Below are 26617 nucleotides of genomic sequence, written 5' to 3'. Positions count from 1 at the left end.
ATACGGCCCATTCTGCTTCAACACGATGCCCTTCGAGCTCAAAAACGCCGGCGCAACATATCAGCGCATGATTCAGACATGTCTGGCAAGCCAGATCGGCAAAACAGTGGAGGCATATGTAGATGATGTGGTCGTCAAAACAAGACATGTTGAATCTCTAGTAGATGACTTGAGGCTCACATTTTATAACCTCCGAACATACGACATCAAGCTCAACCCAGAAAAATGCGTTTTCGGCGTTCCAGCCAGAAAGCTCTTGGGCTTCATTGTATCCGGTAGAGGAATTGAAGCAAATCCAGCCAAGATCCGAGCTCTGTCGCAACTAGATATCCCAAAGGACCTCAAACAAATACAAAACTTAACCGGATGCGTGGCGGCTCTAAGCCGCTTTATCTCCCGCTTGGGAGAAAAGGCCCTACCCCTTTACCGCCTCCTTAGGCGCACCGAACACTTCAAATGGACGGATGCAGCCACGGCCGGACTCAACAAAATAAAAGCCATACTGGCAACAAACCCAGTCCTGGCCACGCCAAACATTGGCGAACCAATGCTATTATACATTGCAGCAACACAACAGGTTGTAAGCGCAGTGCTCGTCGTCGAACGAGAAGCGGACGGACACAAATTCCCCCTTCAAAAGCCGGTCTATTATGGGTCCATTGTCCTCACTCCCTGCAAATCACGGTACCCGCATTATCAAAAGATTGCGTATGCGGTATTCATGGCATCCCGGAAGCTACGACACTACTTTCAAGAGTGTTCAATAACAGTAGCCTCGGAAGTACCACTTAACAATATTATAAACAACCGTGACGCAACAGGCCGGATTGCAAAATGGGCCATTGAGCTCCTCCCGTTCGACAAAAGTTATAAGCCACGGCGAGCCATCAAGTCGCAAGTCTTGGCCGACTTCGTCGCAGAATGGACGGAGGCCGAACTCCCTAAAGAGTACGGCACATATTCAAATTGGATCATGCATTTCGACGGCTCCAAGATGTTGGCCGGACTGGGGGCCGGCGTTGTTTTAACGTCCCCCATAGGAGACACAGTTCAATACGTACTCCAGATTATGTTCACGGACTCCAACAATGTAGCCGAATATGAGGCCCTTTTATATGGTCTCTGGATGGCGATATCCATTGGCATTCAATGCCTAGAGGTGCGTGGGGACTCGAACCTCGCAATATCCCAAATAAATGGAGACTTTGATGCCAAGGATCCAAAAATGGTAGCTTACCGCAATGCCGTCCTAAAAATGTCAGCTCGGTTCGAGGGGCTTGAATTTCACCATATAGCCTGGGAAAATAATCAGGCGGCAAATGTCCTGGCACGCATCGGCGCAAAACGCGATGTAGTCCCCCCCAACATCTTCTAGGAAAGGCTGTTCAAGCCATCCGTAGTATGGGAAGGGGAGCCGAACAATAACAGCCCGGACCCAACCGCACTGCCCGACACCGAACATCCTGACACAATCGGAGGCTCTGCCAATGAAATAACACCTTTAGCCCATGTAATAATGGCCATCATCGCCCCATGGACAGAACCATTCCTCGCCTACCTTACTAGGCAGGAACTCCCCGAGGACCAAAATGAGGCACGCTGCATAGTGCGGCGATCCAAAGCCTACAGAGTCCATGAGGGAGAGCTTTATAAGAAAAGCACTACCGGAGTCCTTCAAAGGTGCATCTCCGAAGAGGAGGGGCGGAACCTCCTGGCTGAAATTCATGCCGGACTCGGCGGTCATCACGCTGCAGCTCGGTCCCTTGTAAGCAAGGCCTTCCGTACGGGCTTTTATTGGCCGACGGCCCGGGCAGACGCTCAGGACTTAGTCCAACGATGCACCGGTTGCCAGCTCTTTGCAAACCAAAGCCATATGCCACCCACCGCCCACCAAACTATCCCCATTACTTGGCCCTTCGCGGTCTGGGGGCTTGACATGGTTGGACCCCTTAAAGGCGGAACCCACGAGCAAAAATACTTACTGGTCATGGTGGATAAGTTCACCAAATGGATAGAAGCCAAGCCTGTTAAGACGGTTGAATCCGGACCGGTGATAGACTTTATATCCGGGGTTGTACACCGTTACGGTGTCCCCCACAGCATCATCACTGATAACGGTACGAACTTCATGGCCAACGAGTTAAAACTCTGGTGCAAAGACATGGACATCAAGCTCGATTATGCTTCCGTCTATCACCCACAAACTAACGGCCAGGTCGAACGTGCAAATGGTCTTATCATGAGCGGCATCAAACCCAGATTAGTGCGGTCCCTCAAGGAATCTAACACGCACTGGGTAGGGGAGCTCGACTCCGTACACTGGGGGCTGCGGACCACGCCGAATCGCACCACTGGATACACACCATTCTTTATGGTGTACGGCGCAGAGGCAGTTTTGCCTTGCGACATAATTCATGACTCACCTCGAGTGCGCATGTACGAAGAAAGAGAAGCCGAGCTCGATTGGCAGGACAGCTTGGACGCATTGGAGGAGGAGCGTGATGTGGCAAAAGCCCGTTCCGCATTCTATCTAGAGCAGGCTCGAAGATACCAAAGCAGAGAAGTACGGGCCAAAAATTACAATGTTGGCAAATTAGTTCTATGACTACCGGACAAGAAAAAGGACAAACTCAAGCCCAAGTGGGAAGGTCCCTTCATAATTGACCAAGTCCTGACTGGTGGAGCGTACCGCCTGCGGGATGCATCAGATAATCGACTCGAGCCGAACCCATGGAACGCAGCCCGTCTCTGAAGATTCTACGCCTAGCGCCGGACTCTATGTTCTCTCCTTCCTCTGTCCATTTTTTATATATTTTCTGTCTTACATTTCTCTTCTTCTCTCTCTCTCTCTTATAGCCTTTAAAGGCTCATAAAGTGACGCGCTATCCGCGCTCATTAAACCTGGGGGCTTCTTTAAACAGAAGCTTATTCATACGGGCTTCATGCCCAACACATGTGTCACACTTCCGCATGTACCTTTTATTCACCATTATATGCATCAATATGACTTAAGTTTTAGCCAAGCTGGGTTGCCTGGCTCCTGTGCTTACCCCTACGTTCGTTATTGTTCGGCTAGGTGGTAAAGGGAGCACCTCTGCGATTGTTACTGCCGGGTCAGCCGGACGTGTACCTCATACTGGGTGAAGCCGAAAGCTAGCGTTCTTAAGGGAATATTCGGTCAGTGAACTAAAGATGATATTTTTTTATTTTTATCTATACTCCCCCAGATGTTTTTCCTATGTTTCTTTTCGGAGCATTGACATGCACCTTAGGGAATGCCTCCCAGGAAAAGGAACCCCTAACAGAACTATTCTCCCTCGAAGATGTTTCTTACTAACCATGTAATATAACATAACTAGTTGGGCACTTGTCTGTTCACGCACTAATGACCCCTACGCCTGGTCTCCATGCATTCCCCGATTCCTATATAACCGCATGGGAATTCGGACACACTCTGGACCGTCAGGTCCTGAGGCTGAAGCGAAAAGGTCGGCCATGACAAATGATCTATAATCCGGCTAGAAGGCATTATAAATGTCAATTAAAATACATAGTCATTTTGACTGATTGTATTCCTCTTCAATACCATCTAACATGCTGTCTAATTTACAGTCCTGCTGGGAATACTTTGCGGCTAACTCTACTTGGCCGTATACTAAGCTTACAGGGATCTCCTTCCCATCGGGCCCTACAGGACCGACCTCGGCCATGTGGTTGGGGTCAGCCTTTGCGTACCGCGTCTTCACCATGGCCTAGGCCTCCCTAGCGCCTTGACGGCAGGCCGATATCTTCCACAATCGGAAGCGCCGCCGTGCTCCCTTTAGCTTCTCCGCAAGCTCTCCAAGACCTTCGGGCATGGAGACGGATGGCCACAGGGCCTGGGCGACGCCTTGCATCGCCTGCCGAACTCGATCGAGCAGTTGCGAGAGCTCGGGAAGAAGGTCACCCGTAGAACTGAGCATCTCCTCTGCAGGACGACCTGTTAGCACACCTACAGACATTGCTCTGTTAGTCGACTTCCCCGCCGAACTCTCTTTCAAAGGTTCGTTCAAGCACTTACTAAATATGTCGTGCCGAAGCTGCTGATTCTCCTTCACGGAGTCTGACAGCTGGGCACGAACATCTTTCAACTTGACGCCCAGCTTGGTGTTGGCATCTTGGAGATCGTTCTTCTCCCGCCTCACTTTTGTCAGCACCTTCTCACCAGCCTTTAGCTGGCGTAGGAGGTGCTGCCTTTCCGGATTCAATCCGGCGCCATCTGCAATTTCATTTGTCAGATTCGCACCCATGCCGTGCTTCACAAAATACTTATCTTTCAAAGTGTATATTAACAGAGGGGGTCTCCTTGGGCTCCCCTGCCGCGGCTAGTGCGGCCTCAAGTTGGGCTTTGCACTCTTCCAGCTCCTTGGATAGTAGGGAATTCTTTTCTGTAAGAACCTGCATAACAAATGATCCTTAAATCAGTTATTCTAACTCTTTCAAGTCTCAGGGGCTACTGGTATATATATATAATTACCAAAATTTTCTTACCCGTATGTCTTTTACATATTGCTCCATGGCTCTGGCTAGACCATTTTGAGCGGCACGGAGGTACGCATCTCCCGAGTTGAAGGCATCTAACGCCCCTTGGGAGAAACAAGCGTCACGAAGAATTGTCCGGCGACGCCTGTGGTTCATGGCACTCTCCACCTCAAAGTTGGTGGAAGACAACCCGTCCACATCCTTCGTCGGAGGAGCGTCTGGCGCGCGCCTTGCGTTCACCTCCGCCTCCGGACCAAGCTTTGGAGCCTGGCTAGTGGAGGCGCGATTGGCAGCCTCTCCGGATATAGTCCGGCGAGGTCTCTTTGTCTTGGAGAGAGCATGAGTGTTAATGTGCCTCGAAGGTATAACACCTGGGATAAGGGGGCGCGCCATACCTTTGCGCTGACGCCTCGGTCCAGACTGCACTTCTTTTCTGCCCGTGGGGCCCTGCGGCCCCTCGTTGGCTTGTCGCCGCAGGTTCGGCCTTCCGCCTTAAAAACCTCCCCTGCAAAGTTCGATTGTAATCAGGAAACTGAAAACACGAGAGGGCGGACACCTATTCGGGGTACTGGGACTTTGATCTCAGTTACCTGGGAGGCCGGGAATAGCCATGGGTAATCGGCCGTAATGGCCACCAAGGCGTTGTCCTTGCTTAATTGATGGAACACTCCACAATCAGCTCCACAGTGTCGGTGTCAAAACCGGCGGATCTCGGGTAGGGGGTCCCGAATTGTGCGTCTAGGCCGGATGGTAACAGGAGGCAAGGGACACGAAGTTTTACCCAGGTTCGGGCCCTCTCGATGGAGGTAAAACCCTACGTCCTGCTTGATTAATATTGATGATATGGGTAGTACAAGAGTAGATCTACCACGAGATCGGAGAGGCTAAGCCCTAGAAGCTAGCCTATGGTATGATTGTTGTTGTGTATGTTGTCCTACGGACTAAAACCCTCCGGTTTATATAGACACCAGAGAGGGTTAGGGTTACACAAAGTCGGTTACAATGGTAGGAGATCTACATATCCGTCGCCAAGCTTGCCTTCCACGCCAAGGAAACTCCCTTCCGGACACGGGACGGAGTCTTCAATCTTGTATCTTCATAGTCCAGGAGTCCGGCTGAAGGTATAGTCTGGCCATCCGGACACCCCCTAATCCAGGACTCCCTCACACAGATATGTCCGAATCCTCTTGAGAGGCCGGGTCGAGGGACCGTCCTGGGTCCTCGGGTTGTGGAGGAGGGCTGCTTATTTCCTTAACAGCCCGGCGCAGTTCCTGTGTTGAAGTCGTCAGACTGAATATTTAACAATGGGAATACAAAACGGATGGGCAAGTAAATACGACCGCTTACCCAGCTTGGGGGATTGTGCATAGAGAATCCACCCTGTGGGTTGACGCGGAGAAGTTCCTCCTCTTCTCCCTTATACAAAGTGGGCAAGATCTTTAGTAGAGCGGCAGCTGAATCCGGCCCCTTACGGTCGTAGCGGGTGGCGTCGTCCTCCCCGTTGAAGTCCCACATGGGGTAGCATCTATACTGAAGCGGTTGCACCCCCCGCATAATGCATTCGGCCATAACCCCGATCATGGTTAGTCCGGAATGGGCTAACAATCTTATTCGGCCCATCAGGTAAATGATGTCCCTGTCACTTTCCCTCTGAGGGCTCCCTGGACGCCAGCTTAGGCGCTTCTTTAAGGGAGCACTGTCGAATTCAGGGAGGCCGATCCGGACAGGATTCGGCAATGGGACGTCTTCTATATAAAACCATTCCGAGGGCCAGTCTTCGGACACCTTCTTTGGGGTTCCGGACAGATATCCAGTCCCGGCGATGCACCACACTTCGGCTCCGCCCACTTGATACATTGACCCATTCTTAGAGTGGGGCACAAGGCAGAATAACCTTTTCCATAGCCCGAAATGAGCCTCGATACCCAAAAACAGCTCGTAGAGGGCTACGAAGCCCACGATATGCAATACGGAGGTACGCGTGAGATTGTGTAGCTGGAGGCCATAGAACTCCAGGAGCCCCCGGAGAAATGGATGGATTGGAAATCCGAGCCCCCTTATTAGACGAGGCACACCCGCTCTCCTTTGGAGGGATTAGGGGCACTCTTCGCTTGCTCTCCGCCATTATAGATGGCAAGGCCGGCTCCAACCGGGACCATATAGGCCGGGGGGAGAAATCCCTTGGTCTGGAGCGTCACTAGCTCGCTATGCGGGATGGAGCATCTCTCCCAATATCCAGGCTGAGGGCTGGAAGGGCGAGAGGAGGAGTCGCGACGGCTGGCCATGGTGGAATGGACCTTTGTCGGATGCGCTCTGATGAACACTCGCGAAGGGGGGAAGATGTGGTTTGGATCTAAATCCTCGTCCCCTTAAATAGGTCAGCTCATTTACGCGGCTAGGGGTGTGAATGTAAAAACACTCAGACTTTTCATATTCGTTTGACACATGGGAAGCGGCCATTATTGGGTGTAGAAGCCAAGGAGCGCAACATCTACAAGAAACCGGACTTTATTCAATAGGTACACAGAATTTGGAGGAGAGCCCGCCTTGCAATGCCGAAGACAATCTGCGCGTCGGACTCATCTTCATTGAAGCCTGGTTCGGGGGCTACTGAGGGAGTCCTGGATTAGGGGGTGTCTGGATGGCCGGACTATACCTTCAGCTGGACTCCTGGACTATGAAGATACAAGATTGAAGACTCTGTCCCGTGTCCGGAAGGCAGTTTCTTTGGCGTGGAAGGCAAGCTTGGCGATACGGATATGTAGATCTCCTACCATTGTAACCGACTTTGTGTAACCCTAACCCTCTCCGGTGTCTATATAAACCGGAGGGTTTTAGTCCGTAGGACAACATACACAACAACAATCATACCATAGGCTAGCTTCTAGGGTTTAGCCTCTCCGATCTCGTGGTAGATCTACTCTTGTACTACCCATATCATCAATATTAATCAAGCAGGACGTAGGGTTTTACCTCCATCGAGAGGGCCCGAACTTGGGTAAAACTTCATGTCCCTTGCCTCCTGTTACCATCTGGCCTAGATGCACAGTTCGGGACCCCCTACCCGAGATCCGTCGGTTTTGACACCGACAGTCACTGATCCGGCCTCATCCCGTGCGCCGGGGGAAAGGGAGTGCGGTGGCCTCTCTCTCTCATCATTGGTCACTGATCCAGCCGCATCCCGTCCGCCGGGGGAAAGGGAGGAAGTGCATCGTTTCTCCGTTCGACGGCGCCGAGGCAGCACGTCCCGATCTGCGGTACACGCCGTTCTCTCTGACCAAGCTCCGGCGCGGCAGGGCCTACGCCACCTGTTCGCAGATTCCACCCGCCGCCACTCACCTAGTTACATCCCGACGACGTCCAGGTATCCCCTTCGGCCTTGCTCCACTACCCATCTTACCACGTCGCTGCATGTTGATCTTCCATAGTTCTTTGCCCAAAACATAGCTCATCCGACGTACTTTCCATATTGCATTCTCGTCCTCACACCGTTTTAGACAAACACAACCGTGTTGTTATCTTCCCTTAGGACAAGGAATATGCTTCTTTTTTGTCGTCGCATGTGTCATCAACTGTTATTGGCCAGTAATTGTTTCCTTTCTACCTCTTTTTTGCAAATAGGGCTATCCATTTCACCTCGTTGCTATTGCGACCTTTTGGTGAACTGCACAAATCACTTTTTTCTTAAGAGTGTTTTCTGCAGTTGTACTAAAATGTCACACGGTCAACGTCTCTACATTTCAGTGCGAATGCACAAAGGGAGATTGGTTTTGCTGTATCCTCCTCATCCAACTTCGAGCCTAATCTTCTCCAACTAGTTAGTCTTAAGAGAGACTGCAAAGGTGGCCGGCTTCTATTTGTGTGTTTATTGTTTCATCAACAGTCCTCTATTATCGTAGTCACACTTAATATCTTTGGAACAGGGATGCTCAGCTCTATTTTAGTGGAAATACACAAAATGATCGGAATGTTGCATGCTCCAGACAGCTACTTTTTTCCCAACATGCCTTGTTGATTTAGACAGAGCTGGAGGGACGTTGCTGCCAATGAAAGCATGGACCAATTTTAATTTAACACCTTCTCACAACTCTGTCTTCAGTTGTGATGTAATTATTAGCTCTGATTTGCTAATAATTGACATGCATTAGCAAGGGAGTTCGTTTTTTATTGTTTCCGAAAGAGCATCGATGGCAAGACACGCGAAACAAAAGCTGAAAGCTCACACCATTGTACAATTTCGTGTCGCTGTAAAATTATTTGTATAGTACGTCAATTATGTAAACAAATGATGGAAGCTTGATAGCATTGCCAGAAGCCTCTTCATCATCCGGGTCCATGTGCCATGCACAAAATTATACTCCTTCGTTCCTAAATATTTGTCTTTTTACAAATTTCAAACGGGCATATTTTAGAGTGTAGATTCACTCAATTTGCTTCGTATGTGTACTCCCTCCATTCCTAAATATTCTATTCGTCTTTCTAGAGATTTCAACAAGTGACTACATACGGAGAAAAATGAGTGAATCTACACTCTAAAATATGTCTATATACATCCGTATGTGCCAGTCCATTTGAAATCTCTAAAAAGACAAATATTTGAGTAGTCACTCATTGAAGTCTCTAGGAAGACAAATACTCCGGAGTATATTTAAGAACCGAGGGGGTAGTGCACAACTGCATGGGAGACTCAGCTCGGTCGTTGTGCTGCATTAATAGTGAGTAATGAGCAGTCAAATCATAAGCCCCACCTTTCCCACTGTAAGTTGCTCTGAAGAAGCAACCATTAATACGCTCTTCTTTGAATCCGCTCATACTACTCCATCCGTCACTGTTTATACAGCGCGCTTCAGAAAAAAGAAAAAAATCTGTGGGACCAAGGCGACTAGCGATCGGCCTGAAAAATAGCATTGGTAGTTATAGCATGGCGTCTATTACTAGAGGGAATAATGCGTACACACATGCATGCAGTGCTTCCACCCCGGGTACACACATGCATGCACTTACTCCACTCCGTAGTAGTACAGTACATGGAGAGAAAATTGTGGACTTGATTGCGGTTACCACGCCCTAATAAATTGAGCATTAAACCAAACGCGTCTAAAGTCTCTCTGGTGGTGGAAATGCATTGAGAGAAATGCATCATAATGAAGCGCGCCCTATAAACTGTGACGGAGGAAGGAGTAGTATGAAGGTGCAAAACCAAGTACGCGTATGGCCAATCGGTCAACGCACCTCCTCTTGGCATATCACTGACATGTGGGACAGGAGTGTGAGCAACCACCCCGCCGTTCCTTGAGAGAGACGAGGAGCAAGAACACACAGACGGGATCGCACGGAAGCCAAGATATATTTGAGCATGGTTGGTTGATCGATATCATTCATTACATGTTGGGCTGCCGTTTTCTGCCCTTCTCTGGAATAAACATGTACTTTATCAGAGATAAAAAATAAGAGTACAGACGCTCCACCATGCGGTTCTAGTAGTAGTACTACTCGTACTACTGTGCTTGGCTCTTTGCCTCTTCATGAAGTCGGACAATGATGGTACTCCGCATGTTGGGTACTACAGTGTATGCCTATGACAATCTGACACCGAATGGACTGATGCATGTCCACCGAGGGTAGGTTGCATTAGTCAAAAGGCGTAAGCGAGCTTCACCTTGTCCTGCAAGCTTCTCCTTGTTCTACGAGTTGACGGGACACACCAAAAAGTAGTGCTAGTCCATACTCCCTCCTTTCCGGTTAATATGGCTTAATCTTTTTGCGGGTAAATGAGAGAGCTTTATTCATATATAAGCATTCTTAGGACGATCAGCCAAGACACTGGTCACTAGGAAGCGAGGTACCCCAAAAAAAAGAAGTAGGAAGCGAGGTGTTTCATCAAGCCAGCTCTTGGCCACATTCAAAGTGCAGCAAGCACGGTTCGCACGAAGATGAGCTGCAAGGTTTGATGACCTGTTTACATGCTGAATAACAAAAAAGAGGAAATATTACCGAGTGCTACTATTTGTAACAGGATATGAGCCAGAATTAAGTGAGAATTGTGGCGAGTGTTCCATGCAATCAACTTCCATTATCACATGCGAGAACCCTCGAAGAGAACCAAATGTGTTGAAGATTGCTTTATAACATTTTAAAATTATAATAAGAGTGCAGACGCTCCTCCATCCGGTTCCTAGTACTAGTATAGTACGTACCTTTATAGACTATAGTAGTAGTACTAGTAAACTTTGCGCTTGGCTGTTCGCCTATTCGAGAAGTCGAACAATAATAGCACTAGTAGTATAGTGTATGCTTCTGGCAATCGGACACCGAATTAACTGTTGCACGTCCACCGCCTGAGCGAGGGAGAGCTTGCATTAGTCAAAAGTTTCTCCTTGTCCTGCGAGCCACCGCACGCAAGCTTCTCCCGTCCTGCAACCTTCTCCTCGTTCAGCAAGTTGACGGGACACAGCAAAGTAATGCTAGTCCATACTGCCTCCTCTCCGGTTAATATGGCTTAAGTTCAAACGAGATAAATACACTGTCTGTCATTGTATATTTGTAAAAATACGGTCAGTGGACTTCATAATACGCTCATTGTGCTCAATATATATATTTTCCGGTGTTTATACGATCACTAGCTCACCCTGACTGAGTATGTGTGTGCATGCACGTGTAGGTTGAGCACTTGAGCGTGGCTAAGGATGGCAATTTTATCCATGGACATGGATACCCATGGATATCCAACCTGAATGGATAGGGTTTGGATATGCTTTTGCGCCCATCGGCAGCGCCCAAACCCGACCCGGTTACTCGTGGATAGGGCATGGACATAATCTTGTACCCATGGATATATCCAAACCCGACCCGATAGTCTGACTTAACGAGCAATATTCTGCTACCCCTACCCCATAGTCACATGTCCCACTATAATTTTATCCTTTATCTAAAACATCCAAAAGAATTTACACAATCCCCACTGTAACATACTCCAACTCACCTTCTCATCATATTATCTACACTAATTAAATGACTTGTCATTGAGAATAGGTGTCATCTCCTTGAGTTACTCCTCTCATAGCCCTAGATGTGGCCGCCGCTGCCAGCGGCTAGCCCGCTACCCCCACGTAAGGTGGATCGCTGCAGCAGCCACTACTGGTCTGCGACAACCCAGCTCCATATCTCCTTGACCCCTCCGTCTTCACTTTACCACACACGCAATGATGCGTGGTCGCAACAATGGGACAATGCAAGGGCTATGACTGCACGGCAGGGAGTGAGCACGCCAATGCAGAGTGCACATTGTGCAATGAGTTATGTCTTATGTATATGTCTTGAGAGGACCCGATGGATATCCAATGGGTATGGATATCCATCGGATTCATGGTCACAATTTTTCGCCCATGGATTTTTTCATGGATGGGCTAGGACTGCCTTTATGGATATGGATATGGATTTGATATTGTTCAACCCGATCCAAACCCGACCCATTGCCATCCTTAAGCGTGACTGTGTGTGTTCCGTCGTGTGCTCGGACATGCATGCATTAGGGCGTCGCGCGCATTTTTGCGTCCATGTGTACGTGTGACTGTTGCATACACGTAGGGGGAGTACGTGTAGGGGCCACTAAGGAGCAGTCAAATCACACAGTAAGTTAGTCGGAAGAAGCAACCATCATTTCACTCTTGAATGACACGTACGCAATATAAAATGGTTGATATGGAGAGAAAAAGAAAACCACTATATATACACTTGCAGGAGCCTAAGCTACAAGCCTGCTTGCTTAGGTTGCTCTCTTCACAAGCATAGAACGACGGGCCTGATCCCGCAGCTGGGGGAAGGGAACAATGTTCTGCGTAGACGCGGTCGACATCGGCGAGGGAGAAAACCCACAGTCGGTGCGTCCCAATCGGGGGTCACCGTGGTATGGGACGATGCCGCGTCCCAACCGCCCTTCTAGCTACATCCCGACGTCCCAGGTAGTCCATCTTCCTTTTGGTGCCGTAGCTCCATCTCCATGTCGCTCTTTCTATACTTCTACCGGCTTCTACTTGTGATGAGTTTATGTCTCATGAACTAGTGCCAGTACTATTATTCTAATCACACTTCTTCAATATCTTTGCCATCAGGGATGCTCAGGTCGATTTTAGTGGAACTGCACAAAAGCATCGTATGATCTGAGGGTGCCAGCCGTCTTTCCTTCGATAGGTTCTACCTGGCCAGGAAATTAAATCATGTTTAGGGTTTAGGGTTTAAGTCGTAGTGACCCCATCAGTAGTTTTTCTTTTGTACACGCTCTCACAACTTTTTTCTTTAGTTGTGAAGTAAATATTGGCTATGATCTGTGAATCATTGAGATGCATCAGCATGCGTGTTAGTTTTCATTTGTATTTGATGGAATGTTGTAACGGGGTAACCTTGGAATAGGAATGAAAATGGAGTGGAAAGTTTCCGTTTTTCTGGAGAAAAATGGAAACGGAGAGAAACCAACGTTTCGTTTCGTTGGATCGCACCATCGAGAAAAACCAACGTTTAAATCACGTCTGTCGTGTCGTGTCTCACCCTCCTCCACGGCTCGACCCCACACGGTCACTTGGCATGCCACTCACCGCAAACCCAGTATGCGATAACTTTCCCGCCCGCTTGTCGATGGATCACGCCATGGAGTACTAGCACTACTGGAAGAGATTGACGAGTTGGGGGAGGACAGCTAGCTGTAGTATAGACTCCCAAGAACTTTTTACATGCATGTTGTAACTAGCTATTGCGACCTTTGAACGCGGAGCAGCCGCGTGCACCTGGAAGCGGCACGGGCGACGCTCTCTCGGCCGGCGTGCCGCTTCAATGCCGGCGCCAGTGAGAGGTCGCGTCCGCTCTGGCCGGGCATGAATGCGGCACTGACCGTTTCGGGCGGGAAGCACGCGCGGGTGATGAAGAGGGTTCGGGTTGGTCAGGACCGGCCGTGGCAGCGGTCCGGACGTGCGCAAACAAGAGATGTTGTACGTTAATATTGCTGCATATATAATTAACAGCGTAAATAATGTGCCAGTTGGACAAATATGATTGGAGATGGAGATGGAAATGGAATTTTACGTAAACACGGATATGCATGTCTATGTCTATGTGTGTGTGCGCGACGACTCTTGCGACCTGGAAGCGGGGGCATGTTTTTGATCGAGTTTTCTTTCTTGGTATGTTAGAAAATCAGTTTGTACATTAAATAAATAGTTTCGTTTCGTACTTACACAATTTAAAATGATTGTTATGGAGAGAATAAGAAAACCACTCCACTATATATTAGTCGTATACACGAGAGTACTATATGGACGCAGCTTCATTGACTTAGTGCACCTGCCTTTGGATTCATGACAGGTGGGCCCAAAATGTGGCTGGCTCACCTGTCATACAACCAAAAGCAGGTGCAGTGAAGGCACCGGAGCTTAGTCCGTACTACAGTAGTATATATATAAGCGGGAGCCTCATCGCTTGTTCGCTAGGGTTTGCACTCTCCACATGCTCGCCGCACTACATATATGTTACACGCTGGAGGCTCAGCGTTCATTTGTTAGGGTTTGCTATATTCACAGTCTCTCACCCTCTCTTCACCAGATTTAAACAAGAGTGCGTTGGCCTCTTGTCTCTCTCTCCCCCCTCACAGCTGGTGAAGGAGGCGTCCGTATCCCGTCGCGCCAAGAAGGGGAGGAGGTGCAGCGTTCACTCTATCGCCTTCGGCGAGGGAGGCAATCCACTGCCGGCTGCGTTGTTCTCTTTCACCCAGCGCCTATGCGGGAGGGCCACCGACCCCTTCTTCCTCGCTGCCGTACGTAGTGTGGGCAGATCCGGCCTCCTGCCGCACGCCTTGCCACATCCCGACGACCCTAGTTGCTCTAGCTGCATGTGGATCTTTTTTGATCTGTACACTACAGGAATCCAGTACTTTGCCGTCTGCCACGGCGGACGACAAAGGCACGGACGGCTGACGACAAAGAGCTTTGCCGTCAGCGGCGGACGGCAAATAGTGACCGCAAAGACAGGGTCGGCAAACAGGTCCTTTGCCGTTTGCTTCTTATGGCGGACGGCAAAGAGCCCTTTGCCTACAGCGGCGGACGGCAAAGAGGAGGGACGGCAAAATACTACACGTTAGTCTGTTAGGCGGCTAACGGCGGCCTTTGCCGTCCGCCAGCGGACGGCAAATTTGAGCGCCTCTTTGTCGTCCGCCAGTTGACGTCAGCAATACGTTAGCGCCCACTGTGTTTTGCCGTCTACCCGGCGGACGGCAAAGGCAAAGTCTTTGCCATCAGCTTAGCTTTGCCATCCACCATGATAGGCAAATTTGCCAAATGGCCCATCCCTCAGGAAGCACAGGTGGGCGCCACGTGCCCCCTTTGCCGTCTGCCACCGACGGCAAAGGGGTCTTTGCCGTCTGCCGCGGACGGCAAAGAGCCTGCACTGCCTCTTTTTTATTCTGTTTTTCTTATATCCAACAATTATCACAGCAAATATATCACAGCACATATATATCCATCACACAAATATCCAGCACATATATATCCAACATAATAAATATCCATCCATACATACATAGTAGGTTGCACATAGTTCCATCGATCCATACATATTACAATATGCAAAGTTTCATCATAGCAATCTAGTTTCATCATAGCAAGCGAGAAGAATACAAGAAGTGCATCAAAGGAAAAAACAAGCAATCCATCATAGGAAGCTGGCTTCCGTGAAGTGAATGAAACCTGCAAAATGACAAATAATAAAGTTAGAAAAAGAAGACTAGAAGAAGAATTAGACTAGAAGAAAAAGAATAGAAGAAGAAGAATAGAAGAAGAAGACTACAAGAAGAAGTATATGCCATTTATTAGCTAACTTAGGTGAAATGTATCGTTTATGAGCTAACCTAGGTGAAATGGGTAGTTTATGAGCTATCATAGGTGAAATGGATCATTTTGGAGCTAAGTCAGGTGAAATGGGTCATTTATGAGCTAACCTAGGTGAAATTGATCATTTTGGAGCTAACCTAGGTGAAATTGATCATTTTGGAGCTAACTTAGTTGAAATGGGTCGTTTATGAGCTAACTAAGGTGAAATGCCACGTTTTTGAGCTAACTAAGGTAAAATGGATCATTTTTTAGCTAACTTAGGTGAAATGGGTCATTTTGGAGCTAACCTAGGTGAAATGGGTCATTTTAAAGCTAAGGTGGGTAAAATGGATCATTTAGGAGCTAATCTACGTAAAATGGGTCATTTTAGAGCTAACTTGGATAAATTGGATCACTTGTAAGCTAACTAAGGTAAAATGAGTCATTTTAGAGCTAACTTAGGTAAAATGGGTCGTTTATGAGCTAACTAAGCTAATTATGCAATTTTTGACATAAGTAAGCTAAGTACATATCGTTTTAGAGCTAACTTAGGTAAAATGGATGGTTTATGAGGTCAGTAAGCTTATTAAGTCATTTTGGAGGAAAAGAAGCTAACTCTAGGTCATTATGGTAAGCATATTGGAGGAAATAAAGCTAAGTCTAGGTCTTTATGCATTTGTTAAGCAAAACACTAAAGAAACTTACCGTGATCACGGAGGTGTAGGAGCGGGCTAGCTCGCGCCGGTAGCTGGAGAAGGATCGTGCGATGCGTTTCTGGAGTTAAGCTGCACCAAAGATCATTTCCAATGTCTCGTTAGCATTATGACACTCAAATGTTAAGACTAGCAAGTAATGTCCATTCAAATTAAACTCACCGTGCTCCCAGGAGCAATCACTGGCATCGGTGGAGTGGTCTGACCGGACTTCTCGCACACAGACTGCACATTTGGTTTTCACAACAGAGTCATACTAGTTAGTAATGAGACTCAAATGTTAAGACTAGCAAGTAATCTGCAGAAGAAACTTACCACAAGGAGCTCGTACATGGCCCTTGCCTGCATGTCATTCCGTGCCCTCTCCTCCTCCAACATCTTTGTCGTCCTCTCTTCCAACTCCCACTGCCTCTCCGCCGCCTCCGCCAGAAGTTTCTCCGTTCTATCTCTCTCACTCTATAGCAGCCTGCAACACCACTCAAATGACCATTTGTAATCATCGATGGAAGCGCACACAATGTAATGGAGAAAGATAGTTGAGTACGTATAACTAACCTTGAAGGCGAGTTGGACTGGCCATTCACCAAGCCTTATCTCAGGAGCGGAGCTCGACTGGCGCGCCTTGATCTCCGGGAGAGTGCTAGGACAATGGATAAGTCCATCTCCCATGGCTATGGAGCCATGGGACCTCCCGCCACCAGATATCATCAGCAGCTCTGTATCAATGGGACCCTGGCTCGGGTTAAAGTCCTCCCCTTTCCTCGCCTTCCCCTGATCTCTATATTGCACGAGCTTATCGTGGGCGGAGATGTTGGTGAAGTTCTTTGGATCATCGAGGTCAGACACAGAGAATGCCTTGACTTTCTTGTAAGGGCCAGTGTGGGCCATGGCATACAGGTCGTACACCTCTGGCACCTTATCCGCCTTATTGTAGCGTACCTGAAAGAGAGAAACAAAGTAAATTAGTAATTAAAGGGCTAAAGCTAGAATGATGAATGAATTGCATGAATCATGAAGCAAACCACATACCCAATTCTGCCCGTACTGAAATAAGTTGGAGCTGCCTTGGTGGTGTGGCACACCTTCCATTTGGGCACGTTTGTCCTTGGCCTCTTTGTGCGTGGCCAGCCATTCTTTTGAGCACCATGCATTATGAAGTTCTGTTTGCTATAGGCGTCGTATGTCTTGAACCCATTATCCCAGGCTTCTTGCAATTCGTCCTTAAGCGGCTGCATGTACACATTCATATTTTTTCCCGGATAGTTGGGCCCTGGAATTATCAACGTCAGGAAAATGTTCTTTCTTTGCATAATCTGTCCGGGGGGAGATTCAGTGGAAAGACAAATACGGGCCAACAACTGTATTGGGCTGCCGTCATACCAAACACACTGAACCCATCCGTGCTTATGCCGACTCGAGGATGCCTCGGATCTGCCGCTTTGTCAGCATGTAATTCATCAAACTTTTTCCACGCAACACCATCCGATGTGTGTACCATCATCAGATTCCCATCTGCATCTAGTTCGGTTCTTTTGCCTGTTTTGTGCCATTTCATCTGTCTGGCCGTCTCTTCGACCATGAAAAGACGTTGAAGTCTTGGTACGATTGGCATATACCGAAGAACACTAACGGGGATTTTGGTCTGTGTCTTCTCACCCATACCGTTGTCTACCACAATATACCTGGAAGACTTGCAAATAGGACAATAGTTCAAGTCCGCATAGTCAAGCCTAAATAGGGCACATCCTTTCTCACAGGCATGTATCTTCTCATAGGGCATCTTCAGTGCACGGAGGATTTTGTCTGACTGGTACAGGTTTGCAGGCATTACATGGCCTTTGGGTAGAAAGCGTCCAAATACTGTCATCATTGCGTCATAGAATTCTCTGCCCAAGTTGAACTGAGCCTTCAGAGCCATTACTTGTGAGATGGCATCCAACTGACAAAGCTCAGTGTGCTCGTGGAGCGGACGTTTTGAAGACTCCAACATTTCATTGAAGGCCTTTGCAGATTCCTCCATCTCCTCGTCCGAATCCCGAGCATCATCATAGTCTTGCACCATGTTTTCCATCCCGGTACCATGCTCGTCGGTGCGACGACGATCAACCTCAGCTCGGTCACGTTGGGCAGACTCACCATGAAATATCCACACCGTATAATCCGGCGTAAAACCACTCTTCTGCAGGTGTTTGCCCATTTCAGCCTCTGTCCTCTTTTCCCAATTGCCGCACCAGAAACAGGGGCACCAAGTTTTCTTCTGGCCATTTGCAAATGCGGCTTGCACAAACCCCTTGGTTTTTGTGAACCATTCAGCGCTCCATTTGTTCTGACCAATGTGACCGGTATACATCCATGCACGATCACTCATCTTGACTTTCAGAGCTACTGGACACACAACAATTATATATGTAATTCACCATGTATATATTCATCAGTTGATCTACTTTGTCAATTTTATTACGTCCATGCAACCTACACTCTAATAGGTAATGATAGGTCCTAATCCCACCCGTGTATGTGTAGATTGGGTTCATTTTCCCATGCTATGCTCCGGATCCGACGCAAAATTTCGGCAGCACCTCCCCGCTGTTCTCCTGATACACGTCTCTGCAATAAACAGAGAGGATGTGTAGCCGGAGAACAACAGGGGAGGCACTGACGAAATTTATGCGTCGGATCCGAAGCAAAGCATATGGGAAAATGAACCCAATCTACACATACTCGGGCTGTCCATGGATAGCGTTGGACAATTAAAAAGAATCAAGGTTATAAATATGCAAATGCATGCATATTTATAACTATGACGCTTTCGAACGGGAGACACATATTGGTTACGCATACTGATGATTCAAGACACATATATAGCTAGCTATCAAGTTTCATCGGAATAGATCAAATAATTAATGGGGGAGGAGGACATGTCATTTGTGCTCACCCACGAGCGAAGGGGCAGAGCTCGTCAAACGCACGGCGAGGTCGTCGAACACCAAACCTCGCAGCGATGAAACAACTACACATTTAGAACTACCCGATCAACACAATTATATATGATGTTTTTCATAACAAAATCGAAAAATATATGACCTAACTAATAATTCACAAATATATGACCCCGTCGGCCTCTGGAAGGCCAAAGAACACCTTTTCAGGAGGTGTCGGGGGTCGGGGTGTCGTGTCGGTGTCGGGGTGCCGTGTCGGGGTCGGGGTGCTGTTTCGGGGTCGGGGTGTCGTGTCGGGGTCGGGTTGTCGGGGTCAGGGGGTCGGTTGTCGGGGTCGGGGTGTCGGGTCAGGCTCGGTGTCGGGGTGTCGGCTCAGGCTCGGGGTCGGGGTGTCGGGGTCGGGGTCGATCGGGGTCTCGGGGTCCGGGTGCCGGGTCAGGGTTGGGGTGCCGGGTCAGGGTCGGGGTGCCGTGTCGGTGTCGGGGTCGGGGTGTTGGGTCAGGCTCGGGGTCGGGGTGTCGAGGTCGGGGTCGGGGTCAGGGTCTATCGGGGTGTCGGGGTCGGGGTCTCGGGGTCGGGCTGTCGTGTCGGGGTGCCGGGTCGGGTCGGGTTTTTTCCCTCTTTTTTCCTTTTCTTCTTCTTCCTCTTCTTCCTTTTCTTCCTTTTCTTCATTTTCTTCCTTTTTTCCTTCTTCTTCTTCTTCTTCTTCCTCCTTTCCTTTTTCCTCTTCTTCTTCTCCTCCTCTCCTCTTTTTTCTTCTTCTTCTTCCTCTTCTTCTTTTTTCTTCTCCTCCTCTTCTTCTTCTTCCTTTCCTTTTTCCTCCTCTTCTTCTCCTCCTCTCCTCTTTTTTTCTTCTTCTTCTTTCCTAAAACTAAACTAAACTAAACCTAAACCTAAAACTAAAACTAAAACTAAAACTAAACTAAACATAAACCTAAAACTAAAAAAACAGAAGAAAAAAAGGAAAAAACTAAATCTAAACCTAATACTAAACTAAAACTAAACCTAAAACTAAAACTAAACCTAAAACTAAACCTAAAACTAAAACTAAACCTAAAACTAAAACTAAAACTAAATCTAAATTAAACATAAACCTAAAACTAAAACTAAAAGAACAGAAGAAAAAAAAGAGGAGGAGAGCTCACCTGGGGCAGGGCCGGTGGAGGTGGCCGGTGGAGGAGGGGGGCGGGGCAGGCGGGGCGGCGGCGCCGGGCGGCAGTGGCGACGGGGCCGGGCCCGGCCGGGGCGGTGGGGCGCAGGGGGGGCGCCGGGGCGCGGCGGCGCCGAGACGGCAGGGCGGCGGGGGCGACGGGACGGGGGACCGGTGGGGCACCGGGTGGTGTGGCGACGGCGCCGGGCGGTAGTGGCAACGGGGCGGGGGGCCGGTGGGGCGGCGGGGTGGTGGGGCGACGGGGCGGCGGCGAGTGGTGGGGGCGGCGGCGCGCGTGTGAGGGAGAGAAACAGAGAGAGAGGGACGGGGTGGGGCGCGGCCGTTAACGTTATGTTAAATCTTTGCCGTCCGCCCCCCTTTGTCGTCCGCTTATTTGCTCTTTGCCGTCTGCTAGCAGACGGCAAAGAGGGGGGCCCGTTAAGTTTTTTTAAGCAGCTCGTCAGTGGGGCCCCCTCCCTCTTTGCCGTCTGCTAGCCGACGGCAAAGAATATTTGCCGTCAGCTAGCGGACGGCAAAGAATTGGCTGATGGCAAAGAAAGTATTTGCCATCAGCCAGTTCTTTGTCGTCTGCTTTTGGGTAGCTGATGGCAAAGAGCTTCTTTGTCGTCTGCTAGCAGATGGCAAAGTGGCTGATTCCAGTAGTGGTAGTCGAATCTAGGTCTTGGTTCAAAGAGGAAAGAAGGGTGCGGTGGGCTAGAGCAAGAATCTAGGACGCAGTTTAATTAGGAAAGGAGGGGTGGAAAGTAGTATAGACTGGCTATCCAGCCGCTTTCTAGGTCGAAAAGGGAAAAAGGGGGTAACCCAGTACACACATCTGTAAGGAACCGATCTCTTTGTTGAAAAGGGGAAGAAACTGGGGGATCGGGTAGTTTGTGCAGGACTAGATTTGCTGCCCTCACATAGGAAGAAGGTTCAAAGAGAACAAATATGGGACCAGCGCATATATGCTGCTTGGCTACATACTCTGCATCACCCATTTATATGTGTGGACGCACATGGTGATGGCATGTCTCATACAGCTATTTTGCTGTTGTTAATCTAAGAATGCCGCCGGAAAATTGAAGCAATGCCACTGTTAAAAGTAAATTGCATTTTTTAACGAATGTTGTTTCAAGAGAATGTCTCTGTTAATATGAATCAATGCAACCGTTTTAGAAATGCTACTGTCCTACTTTGTTTTCCATCCAAGATAAGTTAGATGCTTCTTTCTGTCACCATTTTGTCGGTGGGAACGACACCTATGGGATCACAAGAATCCCTACTGTGGTTAGCGGGGCGCGGGGTCGTGAGAAGAGCGGATCTAACAGGTAGCACACGGTTCGTTTATCCAGGTTCGGGCCGCGAGGATGCGTAAAACCCTACTCCTGCTTTGGTTGATTGTATATCTGTGTTCTTGAGCTAGCTATGGGGCGTGAGGAGCTCCAAAAAGCCGAATCCTTCTCCTGGTCGCCTCGGGCCTCCTTTTATAGAAAAAGGGGTTGCCACAGTGGCACACAGGAGGTGGAAAGGGTAAAGTGATGCGAGGTTATCCCTCGCATTACATGACAAGGCGCATTTAATGCGTCTTGCTTAGGTGTCCTTGCTTTATCGGGGACGGGGGAGAAACCTGTGTCGTCCGTCGCCGCTCCTTCTTGTGTCGACACACGCCTTGGCCAGCGACGCCTGCGATGCCACGTAGGTAGGCAGGCAGCTGAGGTGGCACAGTGGTGGGTCTTTACGAAGATCTGCATGCCGCCACGCAGGTGCCTGCCCAGCTGGTTGGGTCGGAAGCTACATGCATGCGGTGGTGGAGGTTTAGTCGACGTGGGCCTGATGGTGGCCCTGCAGGTGTCCTCGGTAAGGGCCTTGCCGGGGCCCCGGAAAGGGTCTTGCCGGGGCGCCTGCTGTCATCCCCAGCAAGGCGCTTGCCGGGGGCCTTGTGGTCTTCCTCGGCTGGGATACCGCCAAGGGTTGTCGTCTCCTTAGTGCGTATCTGATCTTGAATGTCTTCACAAAGATCTGTATGCCATCACGGGGATGTCTCCCGAATCCTTGCCCTTTGGGGGGCAGTGGACTCAAGGGTGATTTGCTCCGTATGCGCGGGACGAGTCGCCGCGGCAAGGGTCTTGCCGGGGCTGCTAGAACTGTCTCCCGGCAAGGATCTTGCCGGGGGAGTCCACTTCGTCCCCTTTGCTCTTCGTGGTCTTGGCCTTGGCGTCGTAGTTCTCTTGAGCTTCAGTCTTACCCTGGCTCACCTCCCTTGCCTTGCTTGGTGTGGTGGTGCTCGTGGCTTAGACTGCCTGTGCACAGTTATAGGGGTACAAAAAGTGTACCACCCCTTTTTGTACACCGACAGGAGCCCCCGGGCCTGGGCCACACAAAAGCGCAATGCGTTGTTAGGCTAGGCCCAAAACGGTGTGCGGGCAGGCGGGGCGGTTTTTACCGCGGTAAGATTCTTCGCGCGCTGCGCTTCCCATGACTCTCGCGCGTGGCACGGCGTGGGGAGGTGCGTGTGACGTGGGCAGCATGCGTGGGGTTGGTTCCCGTGGGCATGCGTCACACCACAGTTAATGTGAAAGGAGGCGGCCGGTGTTTTCCCCCATAGAAAAAGGAATAACCGCGGGCGCGCTGCTCACTTTCTCCTCTTTCCTCATGCCTTTTCCAATCTCAGAGCCGCCGTTTCCTCTCTTCCTTCCTTCCTAAGCTTCCTCCGTCGCCCGCCGTCGTTGCTTCGCCATCCCCCTTCCTCAGCCCTCTAAACTTCTTGGTCGCCATGGCGCCCAAATCCGTCAAGGGCAAGGGGTGGCTAAGGGCGCTGGGACTGTGGAGCCGCCGGAGAGCGCGCTGTCAGGGGACCGGACGAAGTCCGCCTTTTTCTTCCCCTCGACGGTTGATGTTCAAGAGCTCCGGGCCTCCTTCAGGCCCCTATGGGGAGCGAAGACGGGGGGAGAGAATTCGGGACACCCGGCGACGCGCGTCATTCCTGCTGCTTGTGCCGATCCTGCTCCAAATCGGTATCCCTTTTTCGTTGATTATCTTTCTTGCGGGTTATGCCCCCCTTTCTCCGATTTCTTCTGCGACATTATGCACACCTTCGGCTTTCGCCTCTTTGATTTTACTCCGAATGCGGTGGCGTGCATGGCTTTCTTCGCACATCTTTGCGAAGGCTTTGCCGGGGTGCAGCCCAACACGACGCTCTTCCGCCATTATTTCTTCCCTCGGATCCAGCCGGGAGGTGCCGTCTCTGGTTGCGTCACCTAGATCCCAAGATCCAAGGGGGGCGTACCCGGACGGTGCCGTGAAGGGGAGGTGGGAGGAATGGCGTGGCCGGTGGTGCTGGATTGAGGATGAAAACCCGCCAGAATTCTGCAAGGTCTGCCGAGTGCCGCCGGTCTGTGGCGGCGATTGGAGCGATGTCGCCGCCGCCGACGGGAGGCTCACTGTTGCCACTACCAGGATTCTCTGGCTCACCCGGGCCGGACTCACCCTTGAGATGATCGGGGCAGACTTCATTCTCCACCGGATCGCCCCGTTGCACAACAAGGGGAGGCCAGCTTGGCTCTTTACAAATCCGGCTGACATTATGCGACTCCGCCCCGGCCTCGATCACAACTTCACAGTGCTGGCGCATGCCCACTTCTGCCAGGGGCTTTTCCAGCTTGATGTGGGTCGCGATGGCGAGGTCGAACGGACCGGCAAGGCTGCGAGGGCTGCCGCAAAGGTTGGCAAGGCCCTCAAGGGGCCGTTTTTCAAGCTGCCAACGGGGGTCGTCCCGTTGTGCAACAATTCACGCCGGTCCGAGATCATCGGTATGATGCCGGACTGTAACACGCACGACCCTGTCCCGAGCTGGAAGGAGCCGAAGGATGCTGATGTGCAGCAATTATTTGACACCCTGATCGACGTGTATGTCAATGCTGACGCCGAGTGGTGGCTTGTCATGGACACCACCCAGGCAGAGCTGGACTACATCGCCACTAGGGCGAGGGAGGCACAGCTTGCCATGGAGGCCGGCAGCACCGGGGGTGTGGAGGACAAGGCCGCAATGGCTGCGGAGGAAGAGGAGCTCACCCAGTGGGCAGCAGCCTCCGGGGAGGTCAGCAGCGCCGACACTGGAGCTCCGCTCGTTGAAGACGCGGCCGACGAGTCGTCGGAGGAGGAGGATGTGGTGGTGGGCTCGACGCCAACCAGGGGAAGAGGGCGAATCCTGTGGTGGGCTGGCTCCGGCGAGGCGGTCCGGCCCGGCAGGGCTACGCGGCCTCAATTGACCCTGGAGGGGTCTGGGCGTCACACGAGGGCCACAGCAGCCAAGAGGCTGACGAAGGCCGCTGAGAAGAACAAGACAACAGCCCCTTCCTCATCTGGGCACGCACAAACCCCGCCGTCTTCGCCTCCTCCGGCAGATGTTGACTCGGATGTTGACGCGGAGGTCGCTTTTGATCTCGGGCCTCTCAGCCCAAAGAGGAAAAGAAAAGTGGTGGAAGAGGAGGAGGTGGATGACGAGTAAGTACTCCGTTCCTTACTGCCATTTCCATTCCTCTGAATTAAGTCACTCATCTTGATCCGCTTTTGCTTTCGCAGGGATGCAGAGACGTTGGCCCAGAGGGTGAAGAGGGCGAAGGCCTCGGTGAGCAGTCAGCCCCTAGCTGGGGCTTCAAAGACGCCACTGGTGGTGTTGAGCAGCCCGGACAGCAGCCCCCGCCACAGCCCCCAGCGTAAGTTCGTCACCCTCCTCTTATTCGACATGTGGTAGGCGTTCGATGCTATGGTGTTGACCTTGTCGGGTTTGCAGGAGGGGAGCGGCAGCAGGAGGAGCCGCAGAGGGCTACCCCCAACACACCACTCCCATCGACTACGCCGCCGCGAGGGGCGTCCCCGGCAAGGGCATCAAGCACGGAGCCCACACCCATGGAGGAAGAGGGGAACTTGGGCGCTGGTGACTCTGCCACGGCGCCGGATGCTGGCGGGGAGGGGACTTCTGCTTCACAGCCTGGCACTGGTGAGTTGCCTGTCCTCCGTCTTTGTTTTTCCCTTATTCGTTTTCTTGGCTTCAATGCTCCCATTACTACCCAGGCCCTCCTTCAATATATATGGAGGACGTGGATACTGTTGTTGGGAATATTGCTGAGGAGACCGCGGCGGAGGCTGCCAAGGATGCTGCCGAGGACACCGCTGCGGGGGCCGCCGAGGCGACCGGCGAGGCTTCTGCCGAGGGTGCCAGCGGTGGGCCTGCCAAGGAGGCCGGCAAGGCCACCGCCGAGGAAGAGGTGGTTGATGATCAACCTCCCTCCTCCTCAACCTCGGGCCCCGACAGATACCTGAAGGTGGGCGACGATCTTTTCGTCCATCTCCCAGGGGCGTCAAGTTCCCGAGCGCCCGCCGAAGGGGAAGTCTTTGATGGCGAGGTGCTTGCCGCCACCGGGCTCGAGGTTGTCGCTGAGCGGGGCGTTGGCGGTGATGGTTCTCCAAAAGAGCAGCTTTTCCGCGCTATGGGGGCCAACTTCCGAAAACTCCAGGCGCTCTACCGTGTCCGTCTGGACAAGGTCAAGTCCAGGACGGCAACGGTGGACCAGGCGGAGGTGGATTTCAAGGCGCGCGTTGCTGAGATGCAGACCTGGTTCCACCAGACTCGCGAGGAGCAGAGGGCCTTTCAGGAGGAATTGGCCAAGCGCAATGTCGAGCTCACCATGAAGATGGCTGACATCGAGAAGGCCCAGGAAAAGGCGATGAACTTGGCTGCCGCGGCCGAGGCCGTTCAGAACCAGCATCAAGCCGCACTGGATTCCCAGGAAGAGGACCTCACCGTGCGTGAGGCGAAGCTTACCGCAGCGCTCCGTGGCAAGGATGAGGAGCTCGAGGCCCTTGTCGCGCGGCGGACTCACGAGCTGGAGCAGAGGCACAAGGAGGCACTCGATGCCCAGGCACTGGCCCATGCCCGCAAAGTAAGGGAGTTGGAGGTGGAGCGGGACGAGCTGAAGGAGCAGGCTCTCAAGCTGTCCAACGAGAAGAGCACGCTCAACAGCGCCTTGGTAGAGGCGCAAGGAGCGGTCATTAGCAGGACTGGGGAGCTCTCCGAAGCGCAAAACTCCATCAGAGATCTCAAGCTGAAGCTGGAGGATCTCGAGAAGATGTTGTCGGAGAGCAGGGCTTGGGAGGAGACCTTGACCAGGAGCCTGGAGGAGGAGAAGTAGCTGCGGGCGAACGAGGACGCCTCCCACCAGGATTATGTGGCGGGCGAGAACAGATGGATCAGCCGTCTGGATGACGTCGCCGGCAGGGTCACCTCGCAGTTGGCCACCATGGGGATGCCAAATGTGAGGTATGCCCCTGAGCGCAGCGGGACCGTCAACGCCAAGCTGACCCAGTTCTTCGAGGGCGTCCTTGGAGCCTTGGCTTATCTTCACTCCAGCAGAGCAGCCACATTGGCCGGGGAGGCCCGGC

The sequence above is a fragment of the Triticum urartu genome, chromosome 3, assembly GCF_003073215.2.
Source record: "Triticum urartu cultivar G1812 chromosome 3, Tu2.1, whole genome shotgun sequence".
NCBI classification, from domain to species: Eukaryota; Viridiplantae; Streptophyta; class Magnoliopsida; order Poales; family Poaceae; genus Triticum; species Triticum urartu.
Note: the sequence above shows the minus strand (reverse complement) of the source record.